We start from the raw sequence: 21431 nt of genomic DNA, 5'->3' as shown, positions 1-21431 counted from the left end.
TAGAGAGATACCAACCCCAACAACAGAAATCACATTTGTACAAAATCTGTCGTAAACTCAAAGATTTCAACCCCTCTTGTCTCAATGATAGTCTGTCTGCAGTAAACTAGTCCAGCCTGAACTCTCTCCCTCTTGAGGAAGCCATACTCGAATTCAACCGCATCTTTCTGAATACCCTCAACTGATTATCCCCTCCATATAAAATAAGAATAAAATCAAACTATGCCCCTGGCTCAGTAAAGACTAATGCATAAAAAAGACAATGCCTGGAAAACTTGGCTAAATAGTAAATCCCCTATAACCTCCAACTATTTAAAGAACTTAGGAAACAGACTAAAAAAGAAATATACAATGATAAAAAGTTATTTTACGCTAAGACACTTCACTCTTTCAAGTCCTAAACACTTCTTGAAAACTATCAACTCTATCCTCCACCCTGATAAACCCCAAACCCCCAATCCCTACCCTAACCTTCTTGACCATGAGACCGCCTCTCTCCTCAACCAGTTTTTCATAGACTCTATCAACAAATTCACTAACAAAGGCCAAAATCCTCCCAAAAACCACCCACAACCCACTGCCCCATTCTAACAATAATAGACTGACTTTAATAGTCAGCTTAGTTTCTGGTGCCATTCTAAGGGGGTGCAGTATTTGTCAGCATGAAAGGAGATGGTCAACAGACCACACTGCTTTGCCAGGGATAGTCTGCCCCTCTGCCCTCTAGGCTTCCTAATATTGGCTAAAACATTGTTCTCCCCCATTAGTGCCTTTTTTAGGCAATGCCAGACTGAAAATACTTATGACCTAGCACATCAAAACCAAGAAAATCTAAAGGGGTTACTGCTCAGTGCTTGGTATCTAAACAAGAAATTGCACCCCATACAAGCTCTCCTTACCCTAGAGAATGTTGACATCTGTGCTATCACTGAGACATGGTTTAAAGCCATGGAGACCATAGCAGCGGTGCCAACTTATAATGCCTTCCACACATCTAGACCTGCTACTACACAGACAGGGATTAAAGGTGGAGGTGTCTCCATTTACATCAAAACCAAATAGACCTCAAGGCTGATCAAAAAGGACAATGCACTTGAGCTTCTCCACATTCAAATCACCATAGGCAAAATCCCATATCACTTCCCTGCAAGCTATAGGTCCCCCTGTATGACCCAGGAAACCCAAAATATGTATTTAAGCTTTTTGGAAACGCTCACCATCCAACCTAATACCACATTCATGGGTGTCTAATTATGCTGTTATTAACTAGGATCATATACAACACACACTGTAAACGCACAGAGATTCCTGGATTTTGTAAACGAAAACTCCATGGACCAGACTGTCAATACACTGAGCCCAGCGCAAAATTATTGGTGCTAGGCCTTACTAATATGGAAGAGTACTGCATCTTCTCTGGCAAGGTCAGACCACAAAAAGATCTCCTTTGAAGTAAAAAGAAAACCCAGAACCCCAGCTAAGCTTGGAATATTCAGGAACTACTCTGAAGCTAACTTCCTACTATTAACTGATAACCTGGAAATTTCAAGCCACCATAAACCCCGAAAACATTGTTGCCTACACAGAAGTGTTCAGAGAAACCCTATACAAGCATGTTGATGGCTGTATAGTGGCAGCTGTACCCACTAAGAAGAAGTGCAGGACTACCTCAAAAAGTAGCCCCCCCCTGCTGGGGTAACAACATCAGTAGTCTGTGTAATAGAAGGAAGAAAATCAAGGCAAACTGTAGGAGGCCCTGTCTACCTAAACAAACAACTCACAGAACAAAGAAAGTCTACAGTACACAAATCTCAGGTCAGTTTCACCTACCAGGCCAAGGACAACCAAAAGGCAGTCTTTGCAACCTCAAAGGCAATACACAATTGTGTGCAGAGCTCATTGTTAATGGAGCCACATATACTGAGCTAGAAAATATAGCGCACCTACTGGCAGACAAATTCACCTCTAACTTTACCCCTTTCTCCCTCTCAACCTGCCCTCTGGAAATAACATCAAATATAACTAAAGCCAAGAACACTGCTTTGATGGGCCCACACAGTACCTCAGGATGCCTTCTAAACAGCATGAAACATTACCTATGGAATTGCTATTTAACTGTAGCATTCAAACAGCCTTTGTGTCTCACAAATGGAGAACAGTAAGAGTCATCCTCTGCCCAAAGGTGGGCCATCTACACACCACAGAAGCTACAGGCCAATAAGTCTCACTTGTCTCATATGCAAAACCATGGAAAGAATCACCACGGAAATGATCAATAATGATAAAGAAAACTCCAGACACTGGACCCAACCCAGTTTGGTTTCACAAAGGGCAGGTCATGCCTACTCAATCTAGTAGACTTATACAAGAAGGTCACCAAAGCAATAGATGAGGGCAAAATGTTTGACACTGCCTCCCTTGACCTGGTCAAGGCACATGACACAATACCTCACTCGGGCATTGTTGACAAACTCAGGAGGTTAATTATAAACCATTATACCATCTGGTGGATAGCCAATTGGTTCATAGACAGAAGTTACAATTGGGGCGTCTACCTCTACAAAGAGTCTAGTCACAAGCGGAGTCCCTCAGGGATATGACCTGAGACTGTTCCTTTTTTGTCATTTACTTCTCTAAAGTCAAGACCAATGTCAAGGGCTTCTGGTTGACAAACTTGCAGATAATTGCAAATTAGAAGCAGTCACAGACTCCCCCACCGACACAAATGTTCTCCAGGATGGGCTGACACAGACAATCAGCTGGTGTCAGAGCCATGGACTAAAACTAAATGCCAAGAAATGCATAATAGTATTCTTTGGGACGTCATCCAACTATCATATTGGCAACATATCTCAAAGAGTGGGGGCACACAAATAGACAGCCCTCATGAGTCTACAGTAGTGAGGAAATCATTCTGTGATGTGCAACTTATAAACCAAGGTATGGGATTTAGGTCCAAGAAGGTTACTGTTCTACTGTATTTTGCATTCAGAATTTAGGACCGGCTTTGCTAGGATTATCATCCGGGACCTGTTAGACTGTTCCCCTTCCACCTCCAAATTCTTTTAAGCTATGGTAATATACCCATATAGTTTAAGCTACTGCAGCAGCGATAATATTGATGAACGTACTACAACTGTAAACTTACTGTACCAGTAGATGTTCAAATTAGCATTGCTGCAATAGCTGCTTCCTCCATCTGTCCCCATTATTTTTGTACGTTTTTTGGGACAGGATAAGGACATATTTTTTTTTCTTTTTCTAGCAATTTCCTCTCAGGGCTTAGCCTTCCTCTCTCATTTGGCATGAAAGCTCCAAAGGGCTTGGCATTCAAACCTGATGTTTAGTCATCTCAGCTTGAACTAAGTAAAGGTTTTGGCATGTGGAAGGTGCCTTTAAGCTTTGGAAGCTGGCTGGCTGTTTTATCCTGTATCAGATAGAACCATATAGCTTAGGCTACGGCAGCAGTGATTATCTGAACATGTAATGGTATGGTAAGTTTACTTACACAACTGTACTGTATCTCACAAAACTCTACCGTGAGTTATTCGAACACCTAATGGTATGGTAAGTTTACTTACACAACTGTACTGTATCTCACAAAACTCTTCCATGAGTTCACCTCCTCTTTAGTATATATTTTCATGGGCTCCCCTTCAATAAAATTCATAAGATCAAAGCTCAAAACACTGAGACCATAACGTCTAAAACTCATAACACCGAATTTTATAACATTGAAACTTTGTATCACAACTATAAACCTACAAATCACATGTAAATAACATCCCCTCCACCTAAAACAACACCAAAGTAGTAAACACACTTTGTGCTACATTTCTACAGGGGGGCAAGCCCCTCTGCACCCCCCATGTGAGGGTCTGCAACCCCCAACCCCTCCGTAAATTACATATACCATCTCTGAAATCACACTACAGTAAACCCCACTGTTCAAATTCTCCAGCAAAGGCTGGACCAGAAAAATATTTCTGTTAATCATGGGCATACCCTCAACACTAAGAAATGCAACATAGTCTCCTGTGGTGAATCTACCATCTTTACAGCTTACTGAATAAATAATATTTGACTTAAATTTAGCAGAGCCATTAGACAAGCACATATTTTGATAACATATACTTCTTTGACCAGCACACTTCTGTTCTAGTTTGAAAATTATTCTACTTTGCAGAGGCTATGCTTTATGGCTGTATGTGAATGATTCCCTTTGGGGGCTAGCTAAGTGACTGTGGTTTATATTGCTATTGCATGCAGTCGGTAGGTGACTGTGGTTTATATTGCTGCTGCATGCAGTAGCTAAGTGACTGTGGTTTATATTGCCATTGCATACAGTAGCTAACTGACTGCAGTTTGTATTGTTGCTGTATGCAGTAGCTAAGTGACTGTGGTTTATATTGCCATTGCATGCAGTAGCTATGTGACTGTGGTTTATATTGCCATTGCATGCAGTAGCTAAGTGACTGTGGTTTATATCGCTGCTGCATGGAGTAGCTAAGTGACTGTGGTTTATATTGCCATTGGATGCAGTAGCTAAATGACTGTGGTTTATAATGCTGCTGCATGCATTAGGTAAGTGACTGTGGTTTACATTGCCATTGCATTTTGTACCTAAATGACTGTGGTTTATATTACTGCTGCATGCAGTAGCTAAGAAACTGTGGTTTATATTGCTGCTGCCTGCAGTAGCTAAGTGGCTGTGTTCATATTGCCATTGCATGCAGTAGCTAAGTGACTGTGGTTTATATTGCCATTGCATGCAGTAGCTAAGTGACTGTGGTTTATAATGCTGCTGCATACAGTAGGTAAGTGACTGTGGTTTACATTGCCATTGCATGTTGTACCTAAATAACTGTGGTTTATATTACTGCTGCATGCAGTAGCTAAGAAACTGTGGTTTATATCGCTGCTGCCTGCAGTAGCTAAGTGACTGTGTTTATATTACCATTGCATGCAGTAGCTAAGTGGCTATGGTTTACATTGCCATTGCATGTAGTAAATAAATGGCTGTGGTGTATATTGCCGCTGCATGCAGTAGCTAAGTGACTGTTGTTTATATTGTCATTGCATGCAGTAGCTAAGTGACTATGGTTTACATTGCCATTGCATGTAGTAAATAAATGGCTGTGGTTTATATTGCTGCTGCATGCAGTAGGTAAGTGACTGTGGTTTATATTGCCATTGCATGTAGTACCCAAATGACTGTTGTTTATATTGCCACTGCATGCAGTAGCTGAGTGACTGTGGTTTATATTACTGCTGCATGCAGTCGCTAAGTGACTGTGGTTTATATTGCCTTTGCATGCAGTAGCTAAGTGACTGTAGTTTATATTGCCATTGCATGCAGTAGCTAAGTGACTGTGGTTTATATTGCCATTGTATGCAGTAGCTAAGTGACTGTGTTTTTTTATTGCTATTGCATGCAGTAGGTAAGTGACTGTGGTTTATATTGCTGATGCATGCAGTAGCTAAGTGACTGTGGTTTATATTGCTGCTGCATCCAGTAGGTAAGTGACTGTGGTTTATATTGTCATTGCATGTAGTACCTAAATGACTCTGGTTTATATTGCCGCTGCATGCAGTAGCTAAGTGACTGTGGTTTATATTGTCATTGTATGCAGTAGCTAAGTGACTGTGTTTTTTTATTGCCATTGCATGCAGTAGGTAAGTGACTGTGGTTTATATTGCTGATGCATGCAGTAGCTAAGTGACTGTGGTTTATATTGCTGCTGCATGCAGTTGGTAAGTGACTGTGGTTTATACTGTCATTGCATGCAGTAGCTAAGTGACTGTGGTTTATATTGCTGCTGCATGCAGTAGGCAAGTGACTGTGGTTTATTTTGCCATTGCATGTAGTACCTAAATGATTGTTGTTTATATTGCCACTGCATGCAGTAGCTAAGTGACTGTGGTTTATATTGCCATTGCATGCAGTACCTAACTGACTGTGGTTTATATTGCCATTGCATGAAGTAGTTAAGTGACTGTGGTTTATATTGTTGCTGCATTCAGTAGCTAAGTGACTGTGGTTTATATTGTTGCTGCATGCAGTACCTAACTGACTGTGGTTTATATTGCCATTGCATGAAGTAGTTAAGTGACTGTGGTTTATATTGTTGCTGCATTCAGTAGCTAAGTGACTGTGGTTTATCTTGCCACTGCATGCAGTAGCTAAGTGCCTGTGGTTTCTCTTGCCACTGCATGCTACTTAGTGTGTTCTATATGAATGGCCCACTGTTGGAATAGCTGCTGCCTACCTTGATGGAGTGCACAGCCATGGCAGCTAAATGCCATGTCAGTATGCATGACTGTGGTCTTCTACGGAACCTGGATAACTTCTGGTACATAGGCGTTTCCAGCCTTAGCCATTTCTGACTGGGGTATCTGCCAAGGGTGCCACTTGGTCAGACATGCTTGTCTGACTTCTCTTTCACCTTTTTAGCTGTAAGTTATGGGTGCAGAGGTGTCTGTGAATAAACATGACTACTCCTGCCGCTGTTCTTAAACAACTACTGCTGATATGGCATAGCAGAAGCAGTGTACTGGTCTAAAGCTAGTATTGCTATGGTTTATGCTTTGCACTTGTGTGTGTCTATCTGTCTCTCTGTGTGAGTGCAGTGTATTTAGTTGTAACAAGCTGGCCATAATTTCTTTAACTTTCCATCATAAAACATCAACCTTGCACTTGGTAGATGGCTTTGGCTGTGTGAAAGCAACTGCTCATTGACATGGTTTTGAAATGAGTAGCATTGCCATTTCACAGTGCTTGGCTCTGGTTCAGTTCTTGTCTGTGGCTTTTCTTGTGTAGAGTCTGCATCCCTTGCCTGTCTCTGTGTGGGTTTATCCACGTGCTCTGGTTTACTCCAATACCATAAAGACTTGCCCTAGGTGTACTTGTATTCCTATGATTTGCTTGAAGGTCAGCAATCAGCATGTGTTGTGTGTTTAGGTGTGCGTGTGTCTATGGGCGTGTTTGTCTGTGCATCTTGTGGTAGACTTGGCTTTTCAGGGGCAGAGGCATTGTTCATGTATTTATGTGTGGGTTTAAAATATCACCAATTATTATCTGCTGCCTTATATGTAATATATTACTGTGACCATTACATTTTCACTTTCCTCACAAAAATCAGACGTATACAGGTTACTGTCTTTAACGGCTACGGATAAGGAAGCACGCTTATTATACTTTGTTTGTTCTTTCAGTTTTGTCCCAGCCCCAGCAGGACCCATATCAGAGGGTTACAAACGGAGGCTGGATTTGGATAACACGTCTGTCCAACAAACGAGTTCCTTTTTACAAATCACAAGACAGGAATCGGGAATAACGGTCTGATGATGTTATGGCCAAACGAATTTGAGGTGCCACTGAATTTTTATCATGTGGAGTCTGGCTAAGTGAATCATGAGTTATGGATGCCATGAAACTTAGTATCCTGAGGAATTCACTTGTTGAGGTTTTCGTCTGATTGGAAAAAGTCTGGAATAGCTGTAGATATAGACCTTCTATTTGCTTTGGAAGAAATACTCGCTGAACATAGGATTCTAGGAGATAGCCCAGGAAAACAGTCCTGTGGGAAGGACCCAGACATTTCATTTAAGCTGTATGCTTATTTTGTTTTTAATAAAACAGCTAGAGGAATCTGTAAAATTCTTGACATATCTGACCTGCATAATCTGAGAAATTACCAGAACCATCTTCCCTCTCTCATCACACTTTTTGAGGACCTCTGCAGCAGATGGCCTCTCTATTTTAGGGAAAATTCGTATTTCAGATTTATCATCCTCAGGCATACCTCTACACTGTCCAGGTCACAGATTGCCATAGTTCTACCTCATATGTTGTGGTCTATGTCTCATAAAATTTGTGGCGTTCTGGAAAATCAGTGAGCATTGAAGTCACTAAATAACATAAATATGAGTTTCAGACCTTTTATCTTACATAAAATATAAGCTAACACAAATCATGTTATTCTTGCAACTTTCTAAGTTTATAAGAGTAATATTTAAAATCTGTCCCTATTTTTGGGCCAAAGTCCCCCCCCCCCATGTTATTCTAGGCTTTGTTCAGATATCTTGTGCTAAGCGGTTGAGAGGTATGTCCTCAGGAAGGTTTTGTCTATGCATCCAGGCAAGTCTTCCAATAATAACTCCAGTAGCAGCAGCTGAATCATAAACACATTTCAAAGAGTGTTTAGTCACTTGAGACACAAAGCCAATACCATTACTCAGAAGAGGGAAAAAAGCTATAATTTTCCTCATAAACTTTTAACATTTGAGTATGAGAATTATTTCTAAATATAACTGTTCATAGGTGTGTACTAGGCTAATGGCCCTGGAGCCTTTACAAGCCTAGCCCATAGAAGTGCCCTGGCATCATGCCGGCCAACGTTAGTTCCCAGTGCCTCTATCAAGTAGAGCCACTGGAGTGATCCCTGGGTGAACTTTCTATTACCCATCCACTCATTTCTCTTGAAGAGGGACATTAAGGTGCTCTGCTTGACATGTATGGGAAGTCTATTCCAGAGCATGGGCAGTGTCTGGGTGAGGAACCTGTCCCTCCAGCATGATCTGTTGAGTGTGGATTTCCATGGTGATTAGTTTATAGTCGAATCTGACCAGGAAGGGATTGACTATTGGTGTAGAGCAACAGTCACCCATGTTAGTAATAACGAGGTCAAGGATGTTGCTTCCTCTATTGGGGGTCAGAATGAGCTGGTCCAGGGCATTGGAATTGATGAATTCCAGGAAGCACTGGGCCAGTGTATTGGTGCTTCCACCAAGGTTCATTTATTGGCCATTTCAGCATGTCTGCCCATGGATCCTCCAGTTTTCAATGCTTTCTCATGTCAAAATTTTTTTTTGGGGGGGGGTTAATCCTTCTTTTATGCCTAAATTGGTATCCCAGTTTACTTTAAGCTAAATTATCAATCTCCCTGTTTTATTCCCAGAAATTCCCGGTGCCATAAAGTCTGCACTTCAAATTTTCCCTTAGAACTGGCCAGTTTTCTAGTTTTAGCACTCAAATCTATTTCTTTGAGTTGAGCACTTGTTCAGAACTTGTTGTAAGCACTAAATAATTTATTTTATTTATTTATTTTACATTTGTTGACCGGGCTAGTCCAGCTGGATATATGTCCATTTTCAGTGGAGGCCCGGGGAGAAAAGCTCCAAAGGTTATAACAAGTAAGGGGAATACAGAAAAAATACATAGAAAATACACATATCAAAACAAAACAAATAATTGCAATACGCAATTTATAATATCATAACATAGTCTAAAATAATACATAGTCATAATTTTTTTTTTTTTTTTCTCATAGTATATATGAGATAAGTTGTATCTACAAGGATATTATGTCCATGGGGATCAGTCAGGATGTGTTATAGTGAGAAGGAAATATTGAGGTAGAGGAAAGGAGGAAGAAAGGTTAATCAGGATTGGTACAGGAGCAAAGCCAGTGTTTATTAAGATGGAGTTTCAGTTGTTTTTTAAAGAGTGGAAGAGTGGACAAAGATGAGATATTAAGTGGAAGTTTGTTCCACATTTTGCCAACTGAGTTGGAAAAAAGACAATCTCCTGCAGCATTATTGGGTTTGGTACTATTAACTAGTAGTTTATTTGAAGAACGTAGTTGTTTCAGATTGTTGTAGGGAGTAAGGAGATTAGAGAGTATTGGTGTTTTGGATGGTTGATATAGAATGTTGTGAGCTATTGAGAGCTGTTGATAAGTAAGCTTGTTAGGAAGTTCAAGCCAGTTTAGTTGTTTTAAGTTCAGACAGTGGTGAGTTCTAAACTGGGATCCTGTGGCAAATCGAGCAATATTATGGTAAGATGAAGCAAGTTTCTTAAGGTTACATTTAGAGAGATTTGTGTAAATAGGGAAGCATATAGAAGGGTAGAGAGGAGGTGAGATTGGGCTAAGGTGGTCCGGGCTTCAGGTGTAAGGAAGGATTTGATTCTGTAAAGGGATCCAATCTTTTTGTTAACTACTTTTATTGTGTTATTGATGTGACAGTCAAAATTAAGATTATTGTCAATAGTAATACCTAGTAGTTTTGTAGAAGAATCAGGAGTAATATGAGTGTTATCAGTGGAAGTAATAGAGAAGTTTAGGGAAGTAGTTTTGCGGGTAGGTGCAAACAGTAGTAATTTGGTTTTTTTGAGGTTAAGGAGTAGACAACGGTCAGAGAACCACTTTTCAACAGTGGTAAAGGTTTCTTGGGTGAGAGGTTGAAGTTCTGTTTGAGAAGAAGCAGTACAGATTATAGTGGAATCGTCTGCATATTGTATGCAAGTGGTGTTAGGTATAGCTGACTGGAGGTCATTAATAAAGATAGAAAATAGAAGTGGGCCTAAGATAGACCCTTGAGGTACTCCTATAGAAATAGGAAGGAGGGTAGATAGTGAACTTTTCCAGAGTACTGCTTGCTGACGATTTTCAAGATAAGAAGTAAACCAAGTTAAGGAGGAGGGATCTAGTGCCTGAGATTTTAGTATGTACAGAAGAAGTTTATGATTAACCATATCAAAGGCTTTTGATAGGTCAATGAAGAGAGAAGATGAGAGTTTATTGCTGTTGCGGTTATAGTTGATGGAGTTGGTAAAGGAGAGTAATGCAGTAGTGGTGCTGTGGGAAGGTCTGAATCCATGTTGACTATTGGCAAGTAGGTTATTATGGAGAAGGTGGTTTAGTAGTTGTTTATGGATACATTTTTCCATGATTTTAGCTATAGGTGGTAATAGTGCTATGGGACGAAAGTTAGAGAAGTCATTAGATTTGCCCCCTTTGTGAAGGGGAATGATATGGGATATTTTCCAGATAGAAGGGACAATACCCTCCTTTATAGATCTATTTATTAGGATGGAAATGGGATAGGCAGTGGCTTTAGCTCCTATTTGCAGGTACTCTGCAGGAAGCTTGTCGGCAGATTGGGGTGGTAGGTTTAAGTTTTTGGAGTAGAGATTGGATATAGGAGGTAGATACAGGTTGTAGGTGAAGGGGAGGAAGAGTAGTTTTTGAACTAGGTGAGAGTAGTTTAGTAGTGTCAGGAGAAAGGTGGTTTGCAAGAGTTTGGATGGCATTGGTGAAGAAAGAGTTGAAGTCATTGGCTATTTGTGTGGGATTATCTGGGTCAGAATCCTAAGGGTTTGGTGTGATTGCTTGGCCAGGGGATAGAAGATTATTAATACTAGTCCAAAATTTTTGGGGTTCTTTTATGGTGTTTCTCTGTAGTTGAAAGTAATAGTTCTTTTTATCTGTTAGAATAGCTTTTTTGGTGCTGTTTCTCAGTTCCTTAAAGTTTTGGTGGTCAATTTGGTTTTTGGTAGCCCGCCATTTATCCCAGGATTTATTTCTGAGAATAATTTTTTGCTTCATATTCTTGGTTAGCCAGGGTGCTGTTTTTGTTTTGGTTCTAATGGTACGGCTTGGGGCATGGTGATCTAGGATCGATAGGAATGTAAAGTTGAAGTATTCAACTGCTTCATTAAGTGGGAGATGTTTCAGTGGGGCCCAATTACAATGTATTAGTTTAGCTAGAAATTGTGCAGAGTTTAAATGTTTTTTTGTATGTAGAGTTTTATATGTGGTAGGTAAGGTTAGGTTAGTTTTGTATCTAATGATGTAGGTTAGAGAGTGGTCACTAAGGTCATCTGGAAGGATGCCTGTGTTGTAGGTTTGCAAGGGAGTATTAGTAAGAATCCAGTCCAATGTGGTTTCAGTATTATTGGTTTTATTAGTTCTAGTAGGACCATTGATGAGTTGTTTGAAGCCAAATAGGTTGATATGGGAAGTGGGGTTATTACTGTTACAGGAATGCCAATCTATGTTAAAGTCTCCTAAGACTAGTGTCTCTTGAGGGAATTTGGTTGATAGTAGGTAAAGGATATGTTGAAGGGTGTTGATATTATTTCCAGGAGGTAGATAAGCACAGATGATATTTATGGATTTAGTAGTATTGATTTGAAGTTTAGAACTGATAACTTCAGCATTATTGTCATTGGTAATAGTCAGATTTAAGGTACTAATTTGGAGTTTTGTTTTATACAGAATTGCTACCCCTCCTCCCTTTTTGGCAGTACGGTCGAGTCTAATGATGTTATAACCAGGTGGGGTGATTTCACTATCATTAATTGAAGGTTTTAGCCAAGTTTCAGTTAAACATAAAATATCAAATTGATAGACTTCTAGAAGGGCATGAAGTTGACTAGTTTTGTTACAGATACTTCGTATATTGAGATGGGCAATAGACAGAGAATGAGTGGGTTTAGAGAATGAGAGAGATGTAGTTTTGTTTTGTATTTTGTGTGTAATGGTTTCATTATGATGTGGGCCTGGGTTAGGATGAATATAAATAAGCTAAAAATTACTACAGCACTCAACTTTCTTCACTTGTCTAGAGGAAAACGTTTTTAGTACTTAATAAATAAGCACCTCTCCAGACATGTCTAAGGGTCAGCTCCCGGTGTTTCTCCTGTCTACCTGATGAATCTGGGCATCTTGGGGCAATGCAGCAATTGACTCATGTACACAGACAACCCTCTCCTCCTTTGACACAACACTACAACCTGTGAGAGATGCACTTATATAGCCAAACTGGAAGCAAAGCTCTCTTTACCCAAGACTGGACTAGACAGTCAAGAGGAGAAGGTAAACACTTGCACCACACCACACTCAACACATAGTCCCTCAAAACCTACACCACCAAAACAGATACATAGAAACACAAAAAACACACCTACATTTGTGGAGGCTCTCAATAAAAATCTGCTCAAGCAACAGAGACCTCCAAAGCAGAAATGCAAGCACCCTCCACCCCCTCAACACAACCCAAATGACACATAGCCCACAAACTCAGTGTGCCACTCAACCACAGCCCATAAGGCATAACAACGTACCCAACACTCTAGTCATAGCTGACTCTATAGTCAGGCACACTGATGTTCCACACACCAGGCTAAACAAGGAGAAAGTTACTGTCAGCTGCCTGTCAGGTGCCAGGATCCACCACATAATGCACGCACTCAGGTCACTCCACAACAAGTACAAATATGACTCTGTCATTGTCCATGTTGGTGTGAATGACCTGAGACGTACCTCCCTGGAATACATGAAAAGAGACATGGAGGAGCTATCCGATCTTGTAGCCCAGGCAGGTATGACCCTAGCCCTGAGTAAAATCCTGCCATCACCCAGAATGATACCACAGGGATTGTTCCCTCAAGGGTTGGGAGGGTGACCTAATGGTTAAGATGCTCGCCTTACAAACACAAGGTGCAGGGTTTGATTCTCACAAGAGATAATTGGCTAGGCTTAAAATGGCTTGCAAGGGCAGTAAGCTTAGTGCAAACCTATGAACCACAGTACAAGGACAAAATGACTGACTTCAACAATTGGCTAAGATTCTGGTGTCATTCTAAGGGGATCCAGTATCTGCCTGCCTGGGATGACATGATCAACAGACCACGATGCTTTGCTAGAGATGGCCTGCACCTGTTGCCCTTGGGATTCCAGATACTGGCTAAGGCTCTTGCCACTCCTATAGTGCCTTTTTCAAATGGTCTTTTGATCAAATGAAGTAGACCCATCTATATACATAGATATATCTATATCTATATATATATATATATATATATATATATATATATATATATATATATATACAGAGAGAGAGAGAAAGTGATGCATAAAAGTGTAAATAAATAGATATGAAATATCTGACCAACCACTTTGGATAAATGTAATGTTTGCAGTGACTGCTGGTTTGCACATTTTTCTCAGATATTGATAAGGAGACGTATGAAGATTTTTATTTTCGGAATTCCTGTATCAGTGTAATTCCTCTGTCTCTCATTAATAACTATATACATTTAGTTTGTTCATAATGGTGATTTTTGGTGATGTGCTGTGGTGCTCTCTGATGGAGCTTTGTGTATAGGGAAGAAGGTTTCAAGGTAAAATTCACCTGTTTTTTTTTTTTTTGTACTGTAAATTAGTAAACCTTGAACTCTGAAGAAATGAACACTGCATCTTACTTCCACAATAACTTATTTCTCTGGATGCTCGTGATGTTCAAAAAAGTGGGAGTCACCTAGCGTGGCTCTAAGTGACTCCCTGCCGTGCATCTAAAAAGGTCGGTCTTCATCAGATGACGAATGGGGATTGGTCACATTAGTCATGTATATGAGCCATTTATAAGTAGGCATTGTAAACCTCCTTGTTAACAAGAGAGGATTAGTCTTTCATAATGCATTCCTGAAGATACGAGCCCCATAAATGAGGGCACAGCCTCTCATATTACATGTAATACATGCACTAATAAGGACAATCAAACTGGAAAAAGTTCTGTAATAAAGTTTTCATATTTTGCTTCAAGGAATATGAGCCCTGCAAAGGCAGACACTTCTCATATTACATGTGATACAAAACAGGCTAATAAATTCTGGTGATGGCCTTGTAAAAGCAGGGAGTTTCAATGATGAAAGCATAAATTACTCTATAAACCACTCTTGTTAGATTGACCTGATGAAGCTCAGGAAAAGTGTTTCCTTAAATATAGTTCTATAGTGGTAGCATGTTGTTATGTTTTGTTTGTTAAAAATAAAAATAAAAACCTTTTAACTAAGAATGAGGTTCCACAGGCTGTTAAGCTGGAAACCCTTATGAGTCTTTCAGGAACATTCAAATAAGGGACTAACTTTTAAGCTTTGGGACTGGCTCCTTGTTTACCCATCTCCTAGATTTTCCTCCATTCAGCACCTCTGGATCTCCCACCATTGTCTTTAACTGCCTTTAAATATCTGATCTATTGAATGTAATGTTCATCTGCCTACTTCATTGAAATATCATCAATGAGTCTTTATTCTATTCTCGGGGGAGTGCATCAGAGAGCGAGTTTCCTAGGTCTGCTAGCTAAAGGATTTTATCTGGATTAATCCTTTGTACTAAACTTTAGATAATGGGGACAGCAGAGCTGTTGATCTGTAACTGCAATCTTTATGGATTTTTTTATTCATGTATGTATGTATGCATTTATTTATTTTTTAGATGGCTGGGATATAATTCTGCGGGTTTACTTTCTTCAAGTCTTTTGGGTTTCTAATACCATGACTGGAATGGACCCCCATTCCTAAGACAAAGTAAGATTAAAGTTCATGAAATTAGTATTGTTTCAATCTTTGATGTCAGCCAAGAGTGCTCTTCATTGCACCCACAATGCACAGAACTGACACCTTCTGCAATTCATTGGAATAACTTCGACCTGGAAATTCTGGGTTTCTTGCATAATAGTAGCAATATATGGTTTATTCTTATCCTCAGTAGTCCATTCTGTCATCTATATTGCTGTTTTTTTTACCTGTCAGTTTGTGATTTATGTGGACTACTACTTCCTTCTACAACGGCGGGCATCCTCCCCCTGTTTCCATGTCTTGAGGATTCTACATTGTCATTTTGTCCAGTCCTGGCACAAGTGTGCCTACCAGGACTGGGCAGTTTTTTATATCAGTGTCATCTTGGTGAGATTTTGTGAAGGTACTCACAAAGACTTGAGGATGAATTCAGTCCCAACAATGCTAGTCTTCTTTGCTTACCGATTTTATCATTTCTCCATCCGAACCCCTATTCTGTTGAATGGATTTTCTCATTAGGATACAAATAGGGCAAGCAAGAATGTCAGTAGTAACTTTGATACACATCTGACTATTATTGGGAAATGTGGTTAGTTTTAACTTACTTAGTATGACTCACATTTTATGCAGGTTACTCATTTTTCATGCAGCAGGATTTACAACAGCCACAGTTGTTTCCCGAGCTATAGGATGTTGCTCAAGTTGCCCAACAGAAGAGCCTTACTAGCCCATCCATTTGTAGACAGAACGCTTTATTTAAATTGTGGTGATGTCATGTGAATCACAGCAATTATTCCAAATCCCGTTTGTAATGTTCATTCATTGGAGTGTAGTCTCTGACACTGCATGGACATGTCTAACGCTGACCAGACTAAAGATAAGCAAGATGCACTTGGTGCTGTTTATGAACTCTTTCAGATAACTTATGCAAGGGCTTTTCTAGAATAATCAATTAACCAGACAACCATTTCATTTACCGTGGTTACACTGCTACACTGGTTTACCTCAGGGGAATTGAAATGGTGTGCAAAACTGAGAACTATCATTGGATCTCCAGGCAAAAAATAAATAGCTGGGCCATTTTCAAACCAAAGTGGGGAAAAAATGAATAGTTAGAATTTCATACACAATAATTCTGCTGCTAAAGAAAACAAAAACAAATTGCTTAAATAGAGTTACACAAACCAATGAGATAGTTTAATTAACTTTATTAGTTCTAAAAGTGTCATAACATAACCATGAGTCAACAGTACCCTGCAGATAACATGGAATTAATAATAGTGGTTAAAGTTAAAATAATTACAAAGAAAGCAAAGCACTACTGTGTACCTTATCAGACAAATGGATTCAAACTTTAGCTGCATTTTAAACTATCTGCATTTTAAACAGGTTAATAATTTTTTTAAATGTATTGTTGGATAATTCCTTTTCTAAGTGTTTTATTTATTTTTTTATATTTATATTTGGGAATGGGAAAGTCCAACTGGACAAAATGTCCTTTTTCAGAGAAGGCCTGAGGAGAAAAGCTCCACATTTACAGATAAAAACAGTAAGAAATAAATACAATTACAAAAGCAAGTATATATTTCACTGACACATTTTATATGATCACAGCAGTACTATGATTGAAGGTATAAACAAATGAGTTTAAGTAAAGTGTCCCCTGGATTAATAAAACCGTGTTTCATAAGCACATTTGTCAAGTTCTTAAGCCGGATATCACTCATATGCATTAAAATTCTTTCTTTAAAAAGTCTGTTAGTTTTCCCCACATAGAAGTGAGGGTATTTACTACAGACTGCCAGGTACACCAAATCACAACTTCTACAATTGGCATAAAGCCTGGGGCTAAAAATAAAACCAGTCAAAGGGTGCTAAAATGTTTTTGCACCTGTAATACAACTACTTGCTTTACATAAATGACAGGAGAAGTTCCCAGCCTTCTCAGATCTAATAGGACTGTTGTCATTGTCCAAAATGGCACCATAACATAGCTCTCTCTTCAGAGACATACCATTCTTGAAGCAGAAACTAGGTTTGCTGCCTACTGCTTCTCTAATGTACTCATCCGTCTGAGAAATTGACCAGTTCTTCCGAACCATCTCACCACCATAATTTGGTCCAGTATGTACCCTACCCATGTATACTGCAATGTCCTTAAAAGTCAGTTTCTGAGATTCTCTAGGCTACATATGGATGAGACCAAATTCCAAACTGCATTTGAGGACTTGAAAAGCAATTTTATTAGTACAGGGTACCAACAGAGAGAAGTGCAATCACGCATGGATGAGGGGTTGGCAGTCAGCTCTACGGATGGGACCCCTTTTTTCAGGAGGAGAGATGGACAGAAATCATTTGATGGGAGGTGGAATGTCGCTAGTAGCAACAATGTACATGTGGCTTTCACTTTCTCTAGCAACATCAGTAGGGTGTGTGAGATGGTTCAGAAGAATTGGTCAATTCCTCAGACGGATGAGTGCATTAGAGAAGCAGTAGGCAACACACCTAGTTTCTGCTTCAAGAATGGTATGTCTCTAAAGAGAGAGCTATACTATGGTACCAGTTTGGGTAATGACAACAATCCTATTAGATCTGAGAAGGTTGTGATCTTCTATTGTCGTTTATGTAAAACATGTAGTTATATTTCAAGAGCTAAAACTTGTCTGCACCCTTTGACTGGTTTTACATTTAGTCCCTGACTGTATGCTGATTGTAGAAGTTGTGATTTGATGTACTTGTCAGTCTGTAGTAAATGCCCTCACTTCTATGTGGGGAAAACTAACAGACCTTTTAAAGAAATAATTTTGAAGCATATGAGTGATATGGACCTGATGAATGCACTTATGAAACGTGTTTTTATGAATCCAGGGCAGAGTTTTTCATTTTTAGTTTTACAGCTGGTGAAGAAGAATAAAAGAGGAGGTAACATTGTTCATAGTACTGAACTGGCAGAGATGAAGTGTATTGTGAGGCTACAGGAAGACCAGACTCCTGGGCTTAATGGGACTGTACCTTTAAGACCTGCATTACTTTCACATCAGCTGTTTCATTGATACATTCCTTGCATTTTTTGATTGGACAGTTTTTATTGAATGGAACGTGTGTTTCTGTTTAAAGTGTTGCTTCATAGTTTGTGAAGTTTAGATCTGAAGAAGAGCTTAATGCTTGAAAGTGCTTATCTGTTTTATCTTATTTATTAAAAATTTGTATTTTTTTAAACTGGTTTTGGCCATGTTAGTTGGGCTGTTCTTTTTTCTTGGTTTTGTGCTTTTTGTTCAGGACCAAGATTTTGCTGCAGTTTGTGCATTTTCCTTATCATCAAATTGTGAGGCTATGCTGTTTTAGTATCGATGAGTGTTGGGGAGGGAGTATTAGCTTGTCCTGGATGTAGGTATTTTTGATGGCAGCCCAAAACTTTTGTGGGTTTCTTTGATTTTTTGATTGGATACTGCTGTAGTGATTTATTTTGTGGTGTCTAAAATGTTTTCAGCTTTATTTTTTAGTTCTAGAATATGTCTGTTTACTTGTTGTAGTTTTGTTATTGGGACATTTTTCCCAGACCTTATCTTTAGTTTTTAGCAGAGACCTTGTTTCTTTGCTTGGCCAGGGGGCATAATTAGATTGTATCCTTATTGTTCCAGGACAGGCTGTGGTATTTGGGATGTTGAGAAAGGCTGAGTTAAAGTGTTCAACTGCAGTATCTAATGGGAGATTTTCGAGTGGTGCCCAGTCGCATTTTGTTAAATTAGTTATGAAGTCTTGGGGGATAAACTTTTTCTTGTCACAGATTTAATGGCAGGTGGTAAGTTTTTGTGGAGTTATTCGAAGCTAGAAAATATAGGTTGGGATGTGGTCAATGAGGCTCTCTGGGAGGCAGCCAGAGTGCAGGGATAGATTTGGTCTGTTTGTAAGGATCCAGTCCAGGACTGAGTGGTTTTGTTTTTTTTTTGACATTTTGTCTATTCTAGTACAAGTTTGGATTGTTTGCGAGAAACTGAGTAGTTTAATATGGTCATAAGGATTTTGAGAGCTACAGGAGTGCAAGTCCACATTAATGTCACCCATTATAATTGTTTCTTGATTGAGGGATGTTGCTGTCCAATTTAAGATATATTCTAGAGTAGTCAGATTGTTATCAGGTGGGATACAGGCTCTAACTATATTCAGATGTTTCCTTGAGTTAATTTTTAGTTTAGTAAACAGTATTTTGGTGTTGTTAAAGTTTGGGTGGTTTGGTCTATAGTTTCTAAATTCAGATTGTTTTATATAGAAAGGCTATACCACCTCCTCTTTTCTGTTGTCTGTCTAATCTATGTATATTGTAACCTGGGGGGTAGTGCTTCATTGTTAGTGATATCTGGCATTCATTCACCCGTTTACATTTCAAAAACAGAACATAATGTAGTACGCAAAACAGAAGGTAATATTAGTCTGTCACTGCATTTCAAATAATTGTACGTAACACATTTGAACGCTAAACCAGTATGAAATTAGCATATCCCTGTAAAGCCTGTGCTGAAGACAGGTGCCCTTAAGAGTTGCACAGGATCACATGATCCTAGCAAGTTACTAGGCTATTGGCTCTGAAGCTCTTACAAGCCTAGCCAAGAATTTAGCCCATGTTTCGACAAGTCAGCCCCCAATGCCTCTGTCCAGCACAGACACAGGTGAAATTCCAGGGGTGTATTTTCTATTTAGTAGTAAAAAAAATCCAAAGCCTGGAAACGCTGAGGTAAAATGCCGTGCTTATTCTAAACAGGAAAAAAAAATCACAAAACATTCGGGACCAACCTTTCATCAGTGATCCCGAAAACGTTGTGATTTTTTTCCTGTTTGGAATAAAACTGGATTTTACCTCAACAGTTCCAGGTTTGGGATTTTTCTACTACTGTTTTGTATTTTGCATACTGCCTAGTTAACCTATGTGCTGTCCTTGTTTCTTTGGATTTTTGTGTATTTTCTGTTCGTTATCCAGGTTGCTCTTAAGAAGGATTAATGAGGTACTCTGCTTGATGTGGAGAGGGAGTCTATTCCAGAGAAGGGGGAGTATCTGGGACACAAATATGTCCTGCAAAAAAGTCCTATTAATGGCACAGACCAGGTTGATGTCACGTGTGCAGGTTACTCGAGTGGAACTTGACTTGCAAGTAAGCAGCAGTACCAACAAGGCAGAGTCTGAGATTACTTTGTATGGCAGATAGAGGTCACCTCTGAGAAGTCTGTATGAGACTGAGTAGAGGGACAGGGCTTTTAGCCTGTCTGTGTAGGGTAGATGTTTGAGGCCCTGTATTCTCCAGGTGAGGAACCTCTTTGGTATTCCCAGCTGCTGCATGTACTTTGTTAGGTACATGCTGAAAGGGGCATTGTACTCAATAATGGGTCTTATAAGGAAAGAATACAGGGATGTTATGGCCTCCTTGTCCTTGGATGAGATACCCATATTAATCAGGTGGGCCAAGTAGAAAGCTTTGCATACTACAGAGGCAATATGGTGGTCAAAAGTTAGATTACTATCAACCTAGGGCCCAAGTCCCTCACGACTGATTGTGTGCTTAGCACCTTGTTATTAATGGAATAATTTGTAGGATGTCACTCTTCTCAAATGGGATGATTCATAGGTTCATAGGTAGGTACTAGGCTATCGGCCCAAGGGCCTACGTAAGCCTAGCTAACAAGGTTCCCTGGCTTACGCCACCCAAGAAAGTTATTTTCCTGTGCCACTGTTGAGCAGACACACAGAAATGATCCCCGGGGTGTATTTCCTATTTCCCATCCAGTCATCAAGATTTTTCTTGAAGAGTGCTAATGAAGAACTTTGCTTGACATAGATGGGTAGCTTGTTCCAGAGTATGGGAAGTCTCTGGGATAGGACTCTATCTCTCCAGCATGTCCTGTTTATTGTGGTGACAAGGTTTAGGTCCCTAGAGTGTGTAGCTCGGAGGAATTGGGATTTCTTTAGGTGTAGCATGTCCAACAGTTCTGGGTTTGTATGCTATGGAGTAAAGCTGGAGTTTTTTGAGGTGGTCAGTGTAGGGCATTTGTTTGAGTCCAGTAATCCTCTTTGTGAGGTACTTCTGTGGCCTTTCCAGCTGCTGCAGATGTCTTGTGAGGTACATTCCAAAAGGGGCATTGTACTTTATAGTGGGTCTAATGAGTGTCGAGTAGAGGGGAAAGATGACCTCTTTTTTCCTGGATGAGAACCCTTTTATGATGAGGTGTGCCATGTAGAAGGACTTCCTGACTACTGTGGTGATGTAACTATCAAAGGAGAGACTACTGTCCACCTGGG

The sequence above is a fragment of the Protopterus annectens genome, chromosome 13.part0, assembly GCF_019279795.1.
Source record: "Protopterus annectens isolate FY-2018-M chromosome 13.part0, PAN1.0, whole genome shotgun sequence".
In the NCBI taxonomy this organism is placed as follows: domain Eukaryota; kingdom Metazoa; phylum Chordata; order Ceratodontiformes; family Protopteridae; genus Protopterus; species Protopterus annectens.
Note: the sequence above shows the minus strand (reverse complement) of the source record.